This window comes from Astatotilapia calliptera, chromosome 2, assembly GCF_900246225.1.
Source record: "Astatotilapia calliptera chromosome 2, fAstCal1.2, whole genome shotgun sequence".
NCBI lineage: Eukaryota > Metazoa > Chordata > Actinopteri > Cichliformes > Cichlidae > Astatotilapia > Astatotilapia calliptera.
Genome location: NC_039303.1, coordinates 18,234,100 through 18,251,751, shown reverse-complemented (window position 1 = coordinate 18,251,751; position 17,652 = coordinate 18,234,100). Strand labels below are relative to the sequence as shown.

General features: G+C 41.9%; 1 long non-coding RNA gene across 1 annotated transcript; it reads left to right on the top strand.

The window, feature by feature from the left end:
- Positions 1–13,280: 13,280 nt before the first annotated feature.
- LOC113029063 (uncharacterized) lies at positions 13,281–13,767 on the top strand. Its single transcript, XR_003273336.1, has 2 exons — positions 13,281–13,344; positions 13,425–13,767. It is a non-coding gene; the product is annotated as an uncharacterized LOC113029063 (long non-coding RNA).
- The last annotated feature ends 3,885 nt before the right edge of the window (positions 13,768–17,652 follow it).

The window sequence follows — 17,652 nt, the reverse complement described above, 5'->3', positions numbered from 1 at the left end:
AATAAGATTTTAAAATCAATGCGATGTTCCCACATTCCAGTAACTGCTGTATTAGTCTTTTGGAACATTTTTAATGGAACTATTTGACAAATAAAATAACCTACTGTGGGACAGCGACCATCCAAGTTCTTTGTACTTTATCATATTTTATTAATCAGAGCTATGCTATGTGTGTTGAGCATGTACAGTCTATAGATACAGCTTGTTAACCAAACCCACTAGTGCTAGCTGATAATTTAGCATTAACACACAAAATGAGTACATTAATGACTGGCTGCTGTCACACAGGCGATACTGATCTTTACTGTCATGGCTAAACTAGAATATTTATTAACAGACAAGGAAAAAATCCACGATCCACGCACACTCTCACGGTTTGAGGGAAGACTCTCTCTCTCATCACACTCAAAGGAAACGCTGAAGGGAACAACATCCTGCACACAAGGAAGACAAACAGTAACCGAAGGAAGTTGCAAGGAAACACACAAGGACTCAACTAGAGAATGAGCCGGGGTTGTGGGTCAAGGTTCCAGCAATGAATGGCTGTCTATCTCTGCCTTAAGAAGGGCTGTGATTTTTCATCCTCTACAGGTGAGCGATCAGCCACAGGTGAGAAGGGCAGAGACTCAGAAAGAGTCCAGCCCACTGTCAACACTACACACACACCAAAACAGAGGGGGCAAGAGAGTGAGGGAGAAAGAAAAGGAGAATCCACTGGGAGAAGCAGATCCATGACATAAACACATTGCTTTAAATTTACCCCCTTCATTTTATTTGCTTTTTTTCACATGTTTCAGAATTGATGGATGGACACTGTCCTTTAGGATTTTCTGGTAAAGTGCTGAATTTATGTTTCATAGCAAGTTGTCCATTCCTGAAGCAGCAAAGCAGCCAAGACCATCACACTACCACCACCATGCTTGACTGTTCCTTTGATGCTCTTCTTAGTTTTGTACCAAATGTACCAGGGTATAAACCATCCAAAACACTAAAGTATTCTGTCATCAGTCCACAGAATGTTCTCCCAAAAGTCTTGTGGATCATCATGATGTTTTTTTGCCAAATGAGTAGCTGTCATGACAAAGATTTCCAAAGATAACCACTGTAAACTGCATAAAACAACATTTAACTGTTTGGGTCTTACTGGTAAATTTCTGGTAGTGAATAATACAAAGCTTCCACTTTATATCTGGATTCACCTTCTTCACACACCTATGTGTGCTCTGCCATTGTCTGCAGTACATCCACACTTTTCAAATGTTCTCTCGTATGGAAAATGGACTTTGACAGCTTCTGTAATTAACTAGCAAAGCAAAATATGTTCATGGATGTATTCTACATAGTTTGAGCCAAACGCAGAGAGAATGAGTTTTTTGACAACTGAGTTTGGCTTTTGTTTCACAAGTAGTAACAGAGGAAACTTCCTCCAGAGTTTTGCTTCATACTCTTCAGTCTATTCTTCTGACTTGGTAAAACTGAAGAGGTTTTGAAGTAAAACTGTCAGAATCCAAGACCCCCTGAGTGCTTGGTGCTGCTACGACGATGGGCTGCCTTCACCAAATTATCTGCCAGAATTTTGCTGCAAAGAAAACATTGTGCCTGCAGTGTATCTTCAGACATACAAGGAAACCCATACATGCCACGTAATTTCCACTGAGCTTATTTCTATGTGTAGCCCTGTCTGCAGTTATTCAGGCTTGCAGTACAAAGAAAAAAAAGTCTACTGTTATAAAAAAATGGTTAAAATATGAATAGTTGATAAAAGGTTTAAAAATCATATGCTTTGGTACCAATGTATTTCATTTACAGTTAAGAGTCCAATAAATAGAAGGGTTTCATGATTTAGAGTTCATTTTCTGTGCAGAATAAATCTGTGAAGGTTCTCAGTCATCCAGGTCATCGTAGTCAAAGGAGCTTGGAAAGAAAAGCGTCTGGACTTCTTTAAGTTGCTTGAAGACGTTTCACCTCTCATCCGAGAAGCTTCTTCAGTTCTAAGGTCAAATGGTGGAGAGTCCCAGATATAAACCTAGTGGGAGTAACCCCCCACAGAGGGACAAAAGGACCCCCTGATGATCCTCTAATCGCCTGAGCCAAGGTGGGAAACTGGGCGTGGGTCCCAATCAGCCAGGGTTTCGGGTGTGTTCATTGTGAAACCTGGCCCCACCTTATCATGCGAATTCCTGAGGTCAGATGGCCCAGGATGTGAGTAGGCGTTAAGGCGTCTGGGAAGGGATCTCAAAACTGGATTATAGATGGCAGAGAGTTGGTGTCGTAAACCCCGCCTCTGTTCAAAGATGGTCGCTCACAGTGGACATAGATGGCTTCTTTCACTCCTCTTTCGAACCATCTGTCCTCTCTGTCCAAAATGTGAACATTGGCATCCTCGAAAGAGTGTCCTTTATCCTTAAGATGCAGATGGACTGCTGAGTCTTGTCCTGTTGAGGTGGCTCTTCTGTGTTGTGCCATGGTCTCTCCAATGTAGAGATTGGAGAGACCAAACAGCCACTTCACAAGCGCATGGCACAACACAGAAGAGCCACCTCCTTGGGAGATTTCAACACCACATAGACGAGGGCCCTCAGTCATGAGGGATGCTCTCTGCAACATCTGGACACAGCCAGCAGCAGTTTGATGCCCCTGCACCTCCTGAAGTTTCACTGTTCCACTCAAGGAAAAAACACCCCAGACCATTATGGCTCCTCCTCTACTGTGGAGTGTAGAAAATATCTCAGGTGGGATCTGCTTGTCATGCCAGTAATGTTGGAAACCATCAGGACCATCATTCATCATCATCATTTGTTCTCATCAGAGAAGAAAACTTTCTTCCACCTCTCAATGTCCCATGTTTGGTCCAAACGGTCAGTTCTGTGGCGTTCAAGAACACGAGGCCTTTGAAGACGTTTTTCTTTTTTGAAGCCTTTTCAGTCTCAGATGCCGTCTGATGGTTAAGAGGCTGCAGTCAGCACCAGTAACGGACTTAATTTGGGTTGAGGATCATCCAGTGTCTTGACAGACAACCAATTGGATCCTCCGGCTCAGTGCTGGCAACTTTTTTGGGTCGGTCAATTCAGTTTTTGTTCCACAACCCCCAGGATCATTTAATAAATTCCAAATGACCGTCTTACTGCGTCCCACCTCAGCAGTGATGGTGTTGTTTTCAATCAATTGTCTCACTCTCATTTCTTCTTGTTGCATGTTGAAGCTCAACTTGGAACCTTTTTAAGATCCAACCATGCAAAATAGGATTTTTTGCCATTTTTCAAAGCCGTCTTAAACGTTTGATATGGACTGTACTGTAAAATAACAGTGAATATAAAATCTAATTTCTGTGAGTCTTCAATAAAGAAGCAATTTGATGCTAATAATTATAATTTTATGTTTGAGATAAAGTTTGCGTATCTCTTTCATACACCTTATGTAACAATCTCTTTCCATAACAACTTTCTTGTTGCTTTATTCAACGAGGGCACAGCAAACTAATTATTCTTATAGGTCTTGACATTAACCATCCTCGCATGAAAACACTCAACAGTGAGACATTTGAAATTGTTTTCCACTACATAATTTGGGTATAAACATCAGAAATAACCTTATTTCTCTTTCATCAACATTAAATCAAAACGCTGATTCTTTTCAGCGAGGCAACATTGTCTGATTGCATTGGGATTTTTCTTTTTTTTGCTTTATTTATTTATTCTTTTTTGGGGTTATTTATCCAAAAATTGATGGACTTTTTCTGTCTGTGAGAATCAGCCACTGTCAAGCATCTTTATCAGTCATCTCAACTACCTAATTCTACTATGTGCTACGTTCACCCTTCAGCTCTTTGCTTGTTCTTCTGAGGGATCACTTTTATTTGCTTTCATTAGTAGCAGCATCATGCAGGGTGGTCCAGTGGAGCAGGCTGGTGTGTGTGAGAGCATATAGGAGCATGCTTCTTTTCTCCACTCTGTCTCTTCCTTCCTTCCTTTATGCATGCTTCTTCTCACTCCCCCACCTCTCGAGCTCTTTACAGCCATACAGTGAAATGATTTCTCTATCCTCCCAGATTTCATCTACTTCTCTGTTGTTCCATAAGCTTTATAGCTTACTGAGCAGATTAAGAGTGTCACATATGATGAACCAAAATGTTACCACAGATGGTGAACAATGATGTGTGTCAAAGTCCAGGGTAAATTAGACCATAAAGAGGTAAAGAGGCTCTTATTGGCTTATTGATCTTATTAGTTGGATGTGAAAGGTGTAAAGACCCAAGTTACTTTGATAAGGCTCAAATTGTTAGGACCAGCGACAGCCACAGCCGTACATAGCCTCCTGATGGATAATGGTTTGCAGGCACAGGGGAGAGTAAGCCTGGGAAGGAAACTCCACCAGAAGGTAGAAACAGAAAGAGCTGACCACAAACCGCCTGGAAAAGGAAAATATAAAAAACCATCCAGCCTTCTCCAGAACCTGACAGTTTAACTTCTTAACATCCACCAGTGGCCTGTCTATGGTTGGATTAAATTGATCTTCAGAGATTTTGGTCCATATTGACATGATAACGGCATCCAGTTCTTTGAATTTTAACAGCTACACATCCATGATGTGAATCACCTATTCCACCAATCCCAAAGGCGCTCTACTGGACTCAGATCTCGACTGTGAAAGCTATTTCAACACTGTCATATTCAACAACCTAGTTCATTATCCTGCTTGAAACAGCCATGAGGACATGGGTACACTGTGGTCATAAGAGCATGGACTTGGTCAGGTAGGCTGTGATGAATTTCATGAGTTTCTTTTGCCTTTTTTCTTTTTTTTTTTGCCTGTCCCGTTTGGTTCTTTTGCCATCAGAATTATTGTCTAAAGGCGAGGAAAGATGCCCAATGGATTTACTTTACCAAATTGACCATCCCAGCCTTGCCGTAATGGTCCATTTGATTCACCTTTTATTGTTTATTTTATTTATTTTTTTATTTTCACTTGCTAGATACGGGACAGACTTGAATGAGGAAAAGAAAAGGGAGAAAGGAAGAGGGGGAAAAACAGCGGAGAAGAGGGACGGGGATAAAAAACAAAAACCAACTAAATAAGCAGACAAAAAAAATACATATATCAATCACCTGGATCACCTGTTGAGAAAGAAAAAAGAAAACAAGCAGAAGAAAACGAGAGCAATACAATAAACAACATCACGATGATCTATGTGAATATAACAGTAAATACTAAATATTAAACATTGTGCAGCACGTAATATTGACAATGCACAGTGTGCTTTGAGGTAGGAGCCAAAAAGGGTGTAGTTTGTGTGTGTGAGGACCCGTGTGTACACCTGTGAGCATGGACGCGCTTGTTTTTAAAAGGTTCCTTCATGTAATGATCTGCTAGAGGGTGTGGGGGGGCCACAGCCCCGTCCTCCAGGGCATGAAGCAGGTATGGAGGAGATCAAAACTCCAGACATCCAGAGGCCCCCAGAACACAAGAGACCAAGGAAGACCAACAGAGGGGCAGCCGCGCCACTGTCCCAGAAAGAGCTGAGGAGAGTCCCAGATGAGGGCTCACTCAGCAGCCGCGGAGCAGAAGCCAGGGGGAGTTGCAGTGACGCACCCATGAGCTCCGCCGGCAGCCAGCTGTGCCTGAGTGACCGAGCCCCAGGCCGAGAGGCCGAGGGCAGCCCACCCCCGAAGTGGCCCGAGTGAGCCCCAGGCTCCAGGCCCTGATAAGCAGCCACCAAGGAGTGAGCCGGTGTGTACCTGGACACCCATCCCCGGACACAAAGACCCACCAATGCACTGATGTCTGAGGGCGCCTGCCACTGGCAGGGGAAGTGGTGGGGGGAGATAGGCCTCCATACCTTAGAGGGCCTGAGATGTCTCCAGAGAGGTGACGTCTGATACCCAACCTGACATATAGACACAGACATACAGGCACACACAGATACAAACATCCATTCCCACCCTCATGCTCTCATATGCACTTACTCCACACTCAACCAACGTGGAGACAGACATACAGGGAGTGCAGAATTATTAGGCAAATTGTATTTTTGAGGAATAATTTTATTATTGAACAACAACCATGTTCTCAATGAACCCAAAAAACTCATTAATATCAAAGCTGAATGTTTGAGGGACGGCCCTCTTCTCCGCTGTTTCTTTTGCCTTTCTGTCACCTTAAACCACGTTGGCAATTATCCTTTGACCTGTGACATCAACAAGCCATTTCTGCCCTGAGAATTTCACTCCCAGTATCTCGTTGGATATCTTTTTCTTTTTTGTACCAATATTTTTAAACACTAGAAATGGTTGTGTAGATAAATCCCAGTAGATAGATTCTGATTTCATTTGGCAACACCTCACCTTTTTTCCTTATTCTAATACTTGATTTAGACTTCATCAAGCCATCTTGGCAATGTCTGTATGCCTAAATGCATTTTATTCAAAAACAAAGGGTTAGTGTTGTTACTATCAACAAGGACTTAGACCTTGCTGGTCTTTAAATGTGCCTATAATTTGTAAGGGTTTCAAATGAACCTTGAGTAAAAGAGAAACATCGTCTGTCCCACTGAGTTTTCTGTATTCTTGGACATCATGTAAAAAAGCGGGTATAAGTGTAATTGTACCAGGGCAGACAAACAAGTGAGAGAGTGTGATGCTATGGAGCATTACAGGGCCTGTTGGATCAACTGCAGGTGAGGACAGGACTGTTTTGGCTGCACACAGAGAAACAGGAGCTTATTGGGCAAATAGCAATCCTTTGGCTCACCAGCTTTTGTGTTTAGCCATACTAGCATCAAACACATAAAAAAGTCACTTATATGTCAGGTGGTGTCTAACTGTGCTTCAGCCTAAAGTATGCAGTATCATGAAATGTTCTCCCCATGCAACCAGAAGATAAAACTAATGGTTTAAATACAGCTGTTCAGGCGTTTGCTACAAAAATGTTCGCCTCGAGATGAACTGCAGTAACTGGACGATCCTTAGACTTTCAAAGCCTTAGCTGTACTTTTTGTATATTACCAATTACAAAAATTATAGCTTTATTGAAGCAGGCTTCAAAATTCTTGAGCTCACACAGTTTCAATTGATAGTAGCACTAAATGGGAAATATTGTACCACAGAATTGTGATATTGTGATCATTATTCTAGTTGCAGTTTGTAAGTTTTTAATCTCAATGGCTGAAAATCAAGTGGTGCCTAATTTTGTGTCGTGATCTTTCATTAAATGTCATTAATATTAGAAAAACTGACTGAAGTTGCTCTAAATGTTTGACATCTAATCTGAGGGAATGGATTGAAATATAGGCCTGATCTCACTTGAGGTTTGATCTTTACAAGCTGGCATTTTACTACATAAACAGCACTTTCATGTTGGTCAATCTGTGACATCTGTTACACTCTTTTAGTAGCCTAGCAACAATTGCAAACGGCAGCTTCAAAGAAGTAGCTTGTTGCACCCTCCCTTCGTTGCCTTCCTAATGTGCCGGAGACTCTGCAAGATCCTTCCCCTCTAATCTCTGGGTCCAACATGCTATTTTTGTCATTTGTTTCCATTAGGATCAGGAGCAGGCGATGCACTGTTTTCTTCTGATGGCTTGTTTGCTCATAGGTGGCCCAGTACAACAACACAATGATGAAGGACTAGCCCAGAGGAGAATACAAATGAAACCACTGACTGCCCCTGCTCAATATGCTTGGAAAAAGACACATTTTAAATCTGTTAGTACACTTTAAAGTCATGCATTTAAACTGCGCTCTTTGGTCCCGGACTTTGTTCCCCCTCTTTTACAAATTAAAACATTTATCGCGTCATCCCGGCAAGAGTGTCAGAAAACTGCTATTTTGTCTGAGAGGTACAGACAAAGCATACTCTGGTGTCAGTGCTGCACTGCTGGATGCTAAGGGAAAACAGTGCACCTAAGCTAAGCATAAGGATGCATAAGGGGTGGTGTTATTATAAATCTCAAGGCTGCCAAACATGCAGTGTACCTGTGGGGCCTTTGTTTTTAGCCCTTACTTGTTTTTTCATTTACTTCAGGGTTCAGGGTCATCTACGCTGGTTCCACAGAGGAGGGGTCATACAGCCGAAGGCTCTGCCTCCCATTCTACTTTTAAATATTCTAAGAACCACAAGTGTGCTTGCAATCTCATAAAATTAAGTGACCTACTGAGGTGATATGGTACTATGAGGTCTTTAAGATAAGATGAGGCCTCATGTGTGAAGAATGTTCCCTGTTGGCAAGACGGTATTTGTTAGGATGTAGAAGAACATCATGGTTTTGGTGCTTATAGAAGATTAACTCTTTAAAAACAAAGATTCTTAAGGGTTTCATTCAAATTTGACACTAAGGTGGCTGAACTACATGAAACATGTGGAGAGTGAGACTGGGCTTACCCAGTCTACCTCACGCTGAGCTCAGTATTTTTCATAAATATGAGCACAGACTAAATGATCCAATTTAAAAATTCAGTTTTCAATACTTGGTTTTTCAAAGAACTGGAAGATTATGAACAATCCAATACTTAAAGTCAGTCTATTCCAATAATTATGCACCCCAAGGGTTTAAATGCCAGAAGTTGTTACTGACTCAAGATTTCTTAAAATTAATGGATCTGTCACACTAGAATAAAAATATGACAACAACCTTTTTGCATCTTGGATAAATGTATGGTTGCCCAGTGACCGCAATGATTTTTTTCACCTTCAATACATTTTAGAGCTCCAAGGAAATGACTGAATAATAAAAAAAAAAAAAAAAAAAAAGTGTGACTGATGTAACAATGCATTGAATTTCAGTCAGCATCAACAATGCCACGACCTAATTTGCTCACTAACATCAACACTTCCTGTTCAGATGTACTTGCTGAATAAGGAGTAGTATTATCCATTTTCCAGCACTATAAAGTTCACCTCAGTATGTTTTGGGGTAAAACTGGGTGAAACATATGAACTGGTGGAAGACATGACATGGGACCTTCAGTAGTGTGGCAGACAAAAACCCTGCTGGAGATCCTGGTGAGTCACTCTTGTAGCCGACTATGATGTTTGCTGCAGCTCACCGCAGGAATAGCCCAACAGCAGCATGACGCACAGCAGGCTGTCTCTCTCTCTCACTCTCACACACACACACACACACACACGTGCATGTACACGTTCTTTTTTTTGTCCTCTATGTGTGAGGCGACCAGCAGCTTGCTCACCTGGTCGAGCATCATTACGTCAAACAGGCTTTTAGAAACCAGTTAGGAACTAAGTGCACTGTCTCTCAAGCTTTTCTCACCAATGGGGTACACACATGAGATTATAAGAAAGGGAACATTTTGTGGTGGGGGGAGGCAGGGATTGCCACCTGCTTCCTGTATTCCACAGTGATTATAACAATAAGTAAAAGATGGAGATGAATATTTAAGTGTTTTAGCTCATATTTGGTGAGTCTGTTGCTTAGGTGAGCTGTGATAACATGTTAAAACAAAAAGCAGTTAAATACAGTAGATATGTGCATTTTATTTCTGTGTATATTATCCTTTTAACTTGTGTCCTTGTGAAAGACAAACCAGTCCATAAGATGATATTATTTAGCAGATCATAGCTCCAGAACAGTCAGAGTACCCATGCTGCCCATGTCCACTACAGAAAGTGCCAGCAATGGGCACATGAACATCACAAGTGGACCACAAAGCAATGGAAGAAGGAGGCTTGGGCCGATGACTTACATTTTCTTTTACATCATATGGACTGCTTACCTGGAGAACACCTGGCAACAGGAGGAACTATTGGAAGAAGTTAAGCAGATGAAAGCAGTACGATGCTTTGAGAAAGGTTGGGTCCTGCCATTCATGTGGATGTCACTTTGACACATAACACCTACCTGAGCATTGTTTTGATGAGTTTAAGGTGTTGCCTTGGCCTTCACATTTCCCAGATCTCAATCCAATCAAGCACAAACAAATCCAATCCATGCAGGCCCTATGTCTATGAAGGTTCTCAGTCAGGCCCTACCTTGTAACTTGCAGGACTCAAACTGTCTTGGTGCCAGATACCACCGCACACCTTCAGGGGTCTCGTGGAGTCCACTACTTGACAGGTCAAAGCAAAAAGGGGACCAACACAATATTAGGAGGTTATGTTACGCCTGCTCAGTGAATGTAAAATCCAAGACATAAACAAAACTAAGGCATTTACCTCAGAGTCATCAAGTCATCCAAACCTCAGTAAGCACTCATGCTTCTTATGTCCCTATGGATCAGTATTTGTGTTCAATGAGCTAGTTAAAGAAGTATGCTAACATCAAGGAAATAAAAAATGACTGTGGACACTCACCACTGCATGCAGTTTAAGACCACAGTTTATTTACAGAAATAAGCTCCAATTAAGCCAAAAATAAAAAAGCTTTAATAATTATTTTTTAGCAATTCGCATAATGTTGCCCTTATTCCAGGCATCTCATTTCACATGCAAATTTATGTAAATTAGCTTGCAGCCAAATATCTGAAGAACTCCAGAGGTTTGCAATGGATTCACCATCACTGGCACAACATGTTAAAATTAACTAGAGGCATGAAGTTGGCCCTCTGGGCTTTTGCTGTAAATACAGACGTGTCTTCAGTCAACCCACATAGGAAAGCGTGTGTTAAATAATGATTTCATGCCACTTTGAATGCAGCATCCCACAACCAGCTTTGTAATATATATCAACACACTTTTCTTTTGATGTATGTGTATTTAATGGAGCAATATGAGATGCAAATATGCTACCACAGTCATGGTTAAATGTTAAAAAATGAATGTGCAGACATGTTTTGACATTTAGTTTAAACCTTTTTGCACTGTCTTAAGGCTTGAAAAACCTTCCTTTCACCTCTTCCCCTCCCTGAACCCAAACGCTCTTTTCATGCTTGCAGTGTAGAAATTGATGCAGGATCATAGCTATCTTCTGAATTCACCTGCTCCACAAGCACAGGCAGTACCAAAAATATAGTATATGTGACTAAAGTCCTGTCTAGACAGGAATATTCATCCTGAAATGTTAGCTAAAGTCATTTTCACTTGTATTTAGGTCCTGTGAAAATAATTGCCTTTCTTTGTGGGTGTGCAAACCATATATCGGGTGAAACAAAACAAATTGCTTAATAAATCTGTTCAGAGCTATGTAATATGCACAACTTGACACACAGCACAATCAAAACACAAAATCAAGAGGTGGTGCATTAAAATAAATCTACTCACATGAATAATAATTGAGTGTCAAAGCATTCATTACACGGCAAGAGCACGCATGCAGTTCCAAAGCATTCTCGATGAATTAAAACCAGATCCGAGCCCGCTGCTCTCCTGGAAACTGTACGCATTGTAAACGTTAGTTACCAGCGCAGTACGAGAAGCAGAGATGCCTGCAGGCTCAGCAAAGTGCTAGAAAAGCCGTCCTCTGTCATGGGACGGAGGCGCAACTCCCCGGAGGCCCATGCTAAGCCCTTATTCACATGGGACAGGGATCATGTAGTGGCATTAAGTGATTAATGAATTAACACTCCTCCTCTGTGCTTCATGGAAGGAAAAAACTTGTTCAAACCTCCATGGTGAAAATCCATTTGTCCAGATGTATACACTCCATTAAAAATGTAATTCAGTGAAGTGTTAGAGTACTGTGAAACTACAAACATGAAACAGCTTTTTCATACAGAATGATCGCTGCATTTACTGAATTAGACTCTGAGTGCTTCGGAAAATGTGAACGAGTGCACAGATTTTGAACCTTTAGCTCTGTCACTGGACAAAAAAAACTTGGCCATCTTGCCAAGTTTTTTCCAAGATGGCGCCAGTGTGTGTGGCTCGCCATCTGGCTCTTCCTCTGTTGTGTTTGCTTATGTTGTTTTTTATTGCTAGAGTCAACTCTCTTTTAATGTACAATCGCCAAAAACTGTTGGACCTCCGAGTTGCCAGTGATCTTATCAATGCAACTTATAATGGACATAAGGCGTTACCTCCATTCCTGTCTGGGATACCAGCTAACCTTTGTCGGACCCTGGCCCCAGCCTCACGGCGAAAGCGTTTCAAACGCCGGGGCAAACGTAGCGGTCTACTCGTGAAACTTAAGGCGTACTTGGCGCGCTCTTCCCCGGCTCCGTGGAACGAACGTGGATCTGTACCTTGTCATGCCTTTTCTCCGTGCTCTCTGGAGCCCATCGATGCCTGGCTGGTGCCCGTTGTTGGCTTGGATCAGATGTCCCAGCCACGAAAGATTTCCCCTCATCTTCGTCGGCGCGGTGCGAACCTACAGAACCTACGGCCGCTGCGTCGGGTCTCGCTGTCAGCCACGAACACGCTGACCCCCACCAGGTTTGGATTGGTGAACACTAGCTCGCTGAGTAATAAAACTTTTATTTTAAGGGATTTATTTATGACCCAAGGACTGGATTTCCTCTGTATAACTGAGACATGGTTGAGGGCCGGTGAGTCCAGCGCTTTCACAGATCTCTTACCTGATGGCTGCTGCTTTTTAAACTCTCCTCGAATATCAGGCAGAGGAGGAGGACTAGCGGTTGTTTTTAAGAAGCAGTATAAATGTAAACCACTGCCATTATCAACCTCACCTAGTAGCTTTGAACTGAGCATGTTTGAGCTAGGTCGCTCTCACACAGTGCTCTGTGCTGTGGTTTACAGACCCCCAAAATACAATAAGAACTTCTTAAATGACTTTTCTCATCTGTTGGCTGAAATTATGCCAAAATATGATCATGTCCTTATTATTGGGGACTTCAATATTCATGTGTGCTGCCCTGACAAGCCAATGGCAAAGGACTTTTTAAATCTTATTGACTCTTTTGATCTTGTGCAACCTGTGTTTGTGCCTACACAAAAATATGGGCACACGTTGGATCTTGTTTTAACTCACAATTTACCTGTCTCTAACTTAGAGGTTTGTGATGTTGTATGGTCAGACCATAGGCCTGTCTTGTTTGAGGTTTTCCTTCCTTGTACCAAAGTTAATCTTCCTCCTGTTGCTGCTAGGAGCTGTCGTATTTTTAACCCTTCCTCTGCTGGACAGTTCTCTATTGCTTTTAATCAGAACGGCGGCCTTCCTGATTTCATATGCAATGATACAGAAGAGCTGAGTACGTGGTTTTACTCTGTCTGCCAAACTGCTTTAGATTCAGTGGCCCCCTTTAAGCTTAGGCAAGTAAAAGCCAAATCTGAACCCTGTCATGGTCCGCGGCCCGGCGTCTGGGGTGCTGCTGGGATGTCCACGCCCATGAGCGTGGCTGCTAACCCCACACCTGCATCCCATCCTAGGCGATCATCAGGTGGTCTATTTAATCCTGCCCTACCTGCTGCTCCACGCCAGTCCGTAGTCGCCTCTCAGCGGTAACGTACGCCTGCGGGAAAAGAACTCTTATGACAAACTCTCCATCTGACCTAACACTGTTTTTTCCCTGTGTACCCAGATCACAACTCGGCGTGTTTTTGTTTACGAGCCACCTGCCTGTCCACCTGTCCGCCTGAGATTTGGTTCACCATCAGCTTCGCCGTCTCGACCCCTTTTTGGAGCTCCACCCCCCTCTGGTTCACTCGGCCCGGCTATCACCGTGAGACGCACACTCCACCTTCCCTCGTATGCTGCCTTTTTTCCGCACCCCAGTAATCTGTCTCTCTTTTTGTTTTACAGCCTCTCACAGCCCCGCTCTCGGCGTTCCCTGCGCGGTCCCTCGGTTTCTTCTGGTTCCATACGTTGTTTTTCAGGCTACCCTCACGGGACACCTTTAGTTGCAATAAAAATTACTTTCTTTATTCGCTCCTACCCTAGTGTGTGTGTTCTGCTACTGGGTCCTGCCTGTGCTCGGAACTTCGGTTCATGACAAACCCTGGCTGAATGAAGACACCCGGGCTGCCAGAAGAAAGTGTAGGAGAGCTGAACGTAAATGGAAGAAGGATCAACTTCAGGTGTCATACCAAATGTTACAAGACTACTGGAATTCTTACCAGAAAACTGTAAAAGATGCTAAGAGGAAACATTTTGCTGCTATTATTCAGGCAAATTGTCGTAAGCCTCATGTCTTATTCAAGACTATTGACATGGTCCTTCACGCTCCACAGACTGCTGGTGTCGAGTCTTCTCAGGAAATTTGTGAAAACTTCCTACACTTTTTTATTGATAAAGTGTTATCTGTCAAAGCGCAGACTTCCCAGTCCGTTCTCGACCCTTCTACCCCTGTCCCTAGTTCTGCTGTCTTTGACAGGTTCGAGCCAGTTTCCTTGCTCTGCCTGCAGGAGTTGGTTGCTCACATGAAGCCCTCAGGCTCCCCTTATGATGCTCTCCCTCCTCGATTTTTCAAAGAGGTTTTTCTCACTATAGCATCAGCTGTACAATCCATTGTAAATAGTAGTCTGTCCTCTGGTGTTGTACCTGTCAATCTCAAACATGCTGTGATTCAGCCTCTACTCAAGAAACCTGCTCTTGATCCTGATATTATTGCGAATTACAGACCTATTTCCAAACTGCCTTTTATCTCAAAGATTCTTGAAAAGGTAGTTTACAAGCAATTAATGTCTTTCCTAGAAGAACACGGTATTTTAGAAGTTTTCCAATCTGGTTTTAAAGCTTTACATAGTACCGAATCTGCCCTTTTAAGAGTTTTTAATGATGTGTTTTTGGCAAATGACTCAGGTGACTGTGTTATTATTGTGCTGTTAGATTTAACTGCTGCTTTTGATACAGTGGATCATAATATTTTAATTTCCCGTTTACAGCAGTTGGTGGGTATGCGGAGTACCGCACTGCAGTGGCTCAGATCCTATTTGGCAGAGCGAACTTTCTCTGTGAAACTCGGGGAGTTTGTATCCTCTGTTGCTTCTCTTCAATGTGGGGTCCCACAGGGTTCAGTTTTAGGCCCGCTTCTTTTCTCTCTATATCTCCTACCCCTTGGGTCTATTTTCAGGAAACATGGGATTTCTTTCCACTGCTACGCCGATGACTCCCAGATTTATTTCCCACTTAAAAAGATAAATGGCTTCTCAGTAGACCCGCTGCTCAGATGCCTTGATGATATAAGGGCCTGGATGGCTTTGAACTTTTTACATTTTAATGAACAGAAAACAGAAGTGATGGTTTTTGGTGGCGCTTCTGAGGCCACTATTATAGATCTTGGTTCACTGGCACAGTATGTTAAACCAGTCATCACTAATCTGGGAGTTAAAATAGAGGCAAATCTTAAACTTGAAAGCCAGGTCAGAGCTGCTGTAAGATCTAGCTTTTTTCATTTGAGGGAATTAGCCAAAATAAAGCCTATCTTATCGAAACAGCATTTTGAGACAGTAATCCATGCCTTTGTTATTTCTAGGCTGGATTATTGTAAAGCACTTTATTTTGGGGTTAGTGATGCGTCCATTAGGCGCCTGCAGGTTGTGCAAAATGCTGCAGCACGTCTTTTAACTGGAACAAAAAAGTTTGAGCACATTACCCCAATTTTAATTTCACTCCACTGGCTACCTGTACATTTTAGGATTGTTTTTAAAATTCTCTTATTTGCTTTTAAATCTCTTAATGGCCTGGGCCCCCCCCCTACCTCTCGGAGCTACTACAACCATATACACCTTCCCGTTCCCTTAGGTCCGCCAATCAGCAGCTCCTTAAGGTACCAAAAACTAAGTATAAATCTAAAGGTGATCGTGCTTTTGCTGTAGTTGCTCCAAAGTTGTGGAATGATCTACCCTTGCATGTTAGGCAGGCCTCTTCTCTCTCTGAATTTAAAAGTCTTCTTAAAACATATTTATTCGCTGAAGCCTTTGGCATTGATTAGAGGGGTTGACTCAATTTGTTTTGACATGTTTCAATTTATTTTAGTTTTTTAGTTATTTATTTTATCTTATCTCATTTTAATTTTCTTTACTTATGCTTTTAGCATGTACAGCACTTTGTGAACTCTGGTTTTATGTTAAAGTGCTTTATAAATAAAGGTGGTATGGTATGGTATTGTCACAAGTTTTGCATCTTTTCTTATTGATAAAGACTCCACCCACAATGCTGTTCATGCTATTCTACACCAGTAGTAATAGTATTAGTTAAACAATTAAATCTACTACAGGGATTTCTCTTTTGATGGTAGTGGCTGCATAGCTAGTGAGACAAGGGAAGTAAAACTGAACACAAGCACATGAGATGAGGATGAAACGGGAAGTAGCACCCACAGCAGGACTCAGACAACTGGCTTGACCCCAGGACGAGGATAAAACACAACAGACTGTGGAGACATGGAAACATGACAGACCTCACATGGAAGACGCTAAGGACAAAACATAAAGGTGAAAGTAAGAACACAGGAGGAGGACACTAAAGAATGAAACACAGAGACAAGACTAAGAGACCGGGAAAATAAACAGACACCCAACATAATAACCGAAAAAGGCTCAATTCTCAAACTCAAAATGACTTTAACAAGAAACCACAAAGCACTGAGTCACTGACCCAGATCTGTGAAAATTACGCTTTAATCATGTAGAGAAACTGAGACATGCTGTTGAAATTGTACTTCTTTTTCTTATATTAAATAAGACATTGTGTTACATGTCGTTACAGAAAGGGCAGTTTCACTGGTGTGGCCCGCTGCAGATCAAAGTGGGCTGAAAGTGGCTCATATTTAAGTTTGACACCCTGTTTAAGATATTTACGAATCTACTACTCAGGTAAAGGTTTATTTTTGTGTTATTTCAATGATGACTGTATTTTTGTGCTAATAAGATAACAAACATAGATATTAGACATGTTTAGTTTTAGTGCAGACAGTGTGGTGGGGCTTTTAAAGGGAACAAGAAGACTGAGCCTGAGGACAATCCTCAAATATCACCTAACAGCTCTGAGAAGAAACTCCCAGAAATACATGTGCAACAGGATCAGGGAGACAAATCTTCCACACAATCTTGTGACCGTGCTTTCTCTGTAAATACCAACAATGATTTTCTTTTTTTTTAAATGCCAAAACCTAGTTTGTGTTGGTAAATTTGGCCCCTGTTTTGGTCATTCATAAGCTCTGTGGTTACTTGACTCAGTGACCCAGTTACCTTGCCAACAGTTTTTATGCTATGTGGTTTGAGACCTTTTTGTCTCTCGGGAAAACATTTCTGTGGCATTCAAACTGAACTGTTTACACTAGGCTACAGATACACAATGTGGTGAGAAACGCTGGTACAACATACACAACACAGCACAGCTATCTCTGAGATTTGTGGAGGATGGTCAGAAAAATGCGGTAATATCCAGTGAGCTGTACCCCTCTGGGTGAAAAACCCTTTTTTGATGCTAGAGGTCAAAGGAGAATGGCCTGACTGCTTTGAGCTGATAGAAAGGAAACAGTAAATTGCCTTCCTATCAAACAAGTTGCCAAGTTGTTCATGTTGTGAACATGTGAACACAAACAATGTTATTTGTTTTTTGTTTTTTTGATGTGTGGTGCGAAGTCAAGATTCATGTTACATTCCAAGTCACTTCTGCCATGATTAGTTAACCAGTTAACCAATTACTAATCCAAATACTTTTTTATATACTGCAGACAGTCATCAGTGTGTTGTTTGAACAATAAAACCAACATCATTCAAATACCACCATTACAAACTAAGAATAACAGGAACAACCACAGAAAGTTGACCATCTAAGGAAAACCAAATGATCCATTTTTGCTC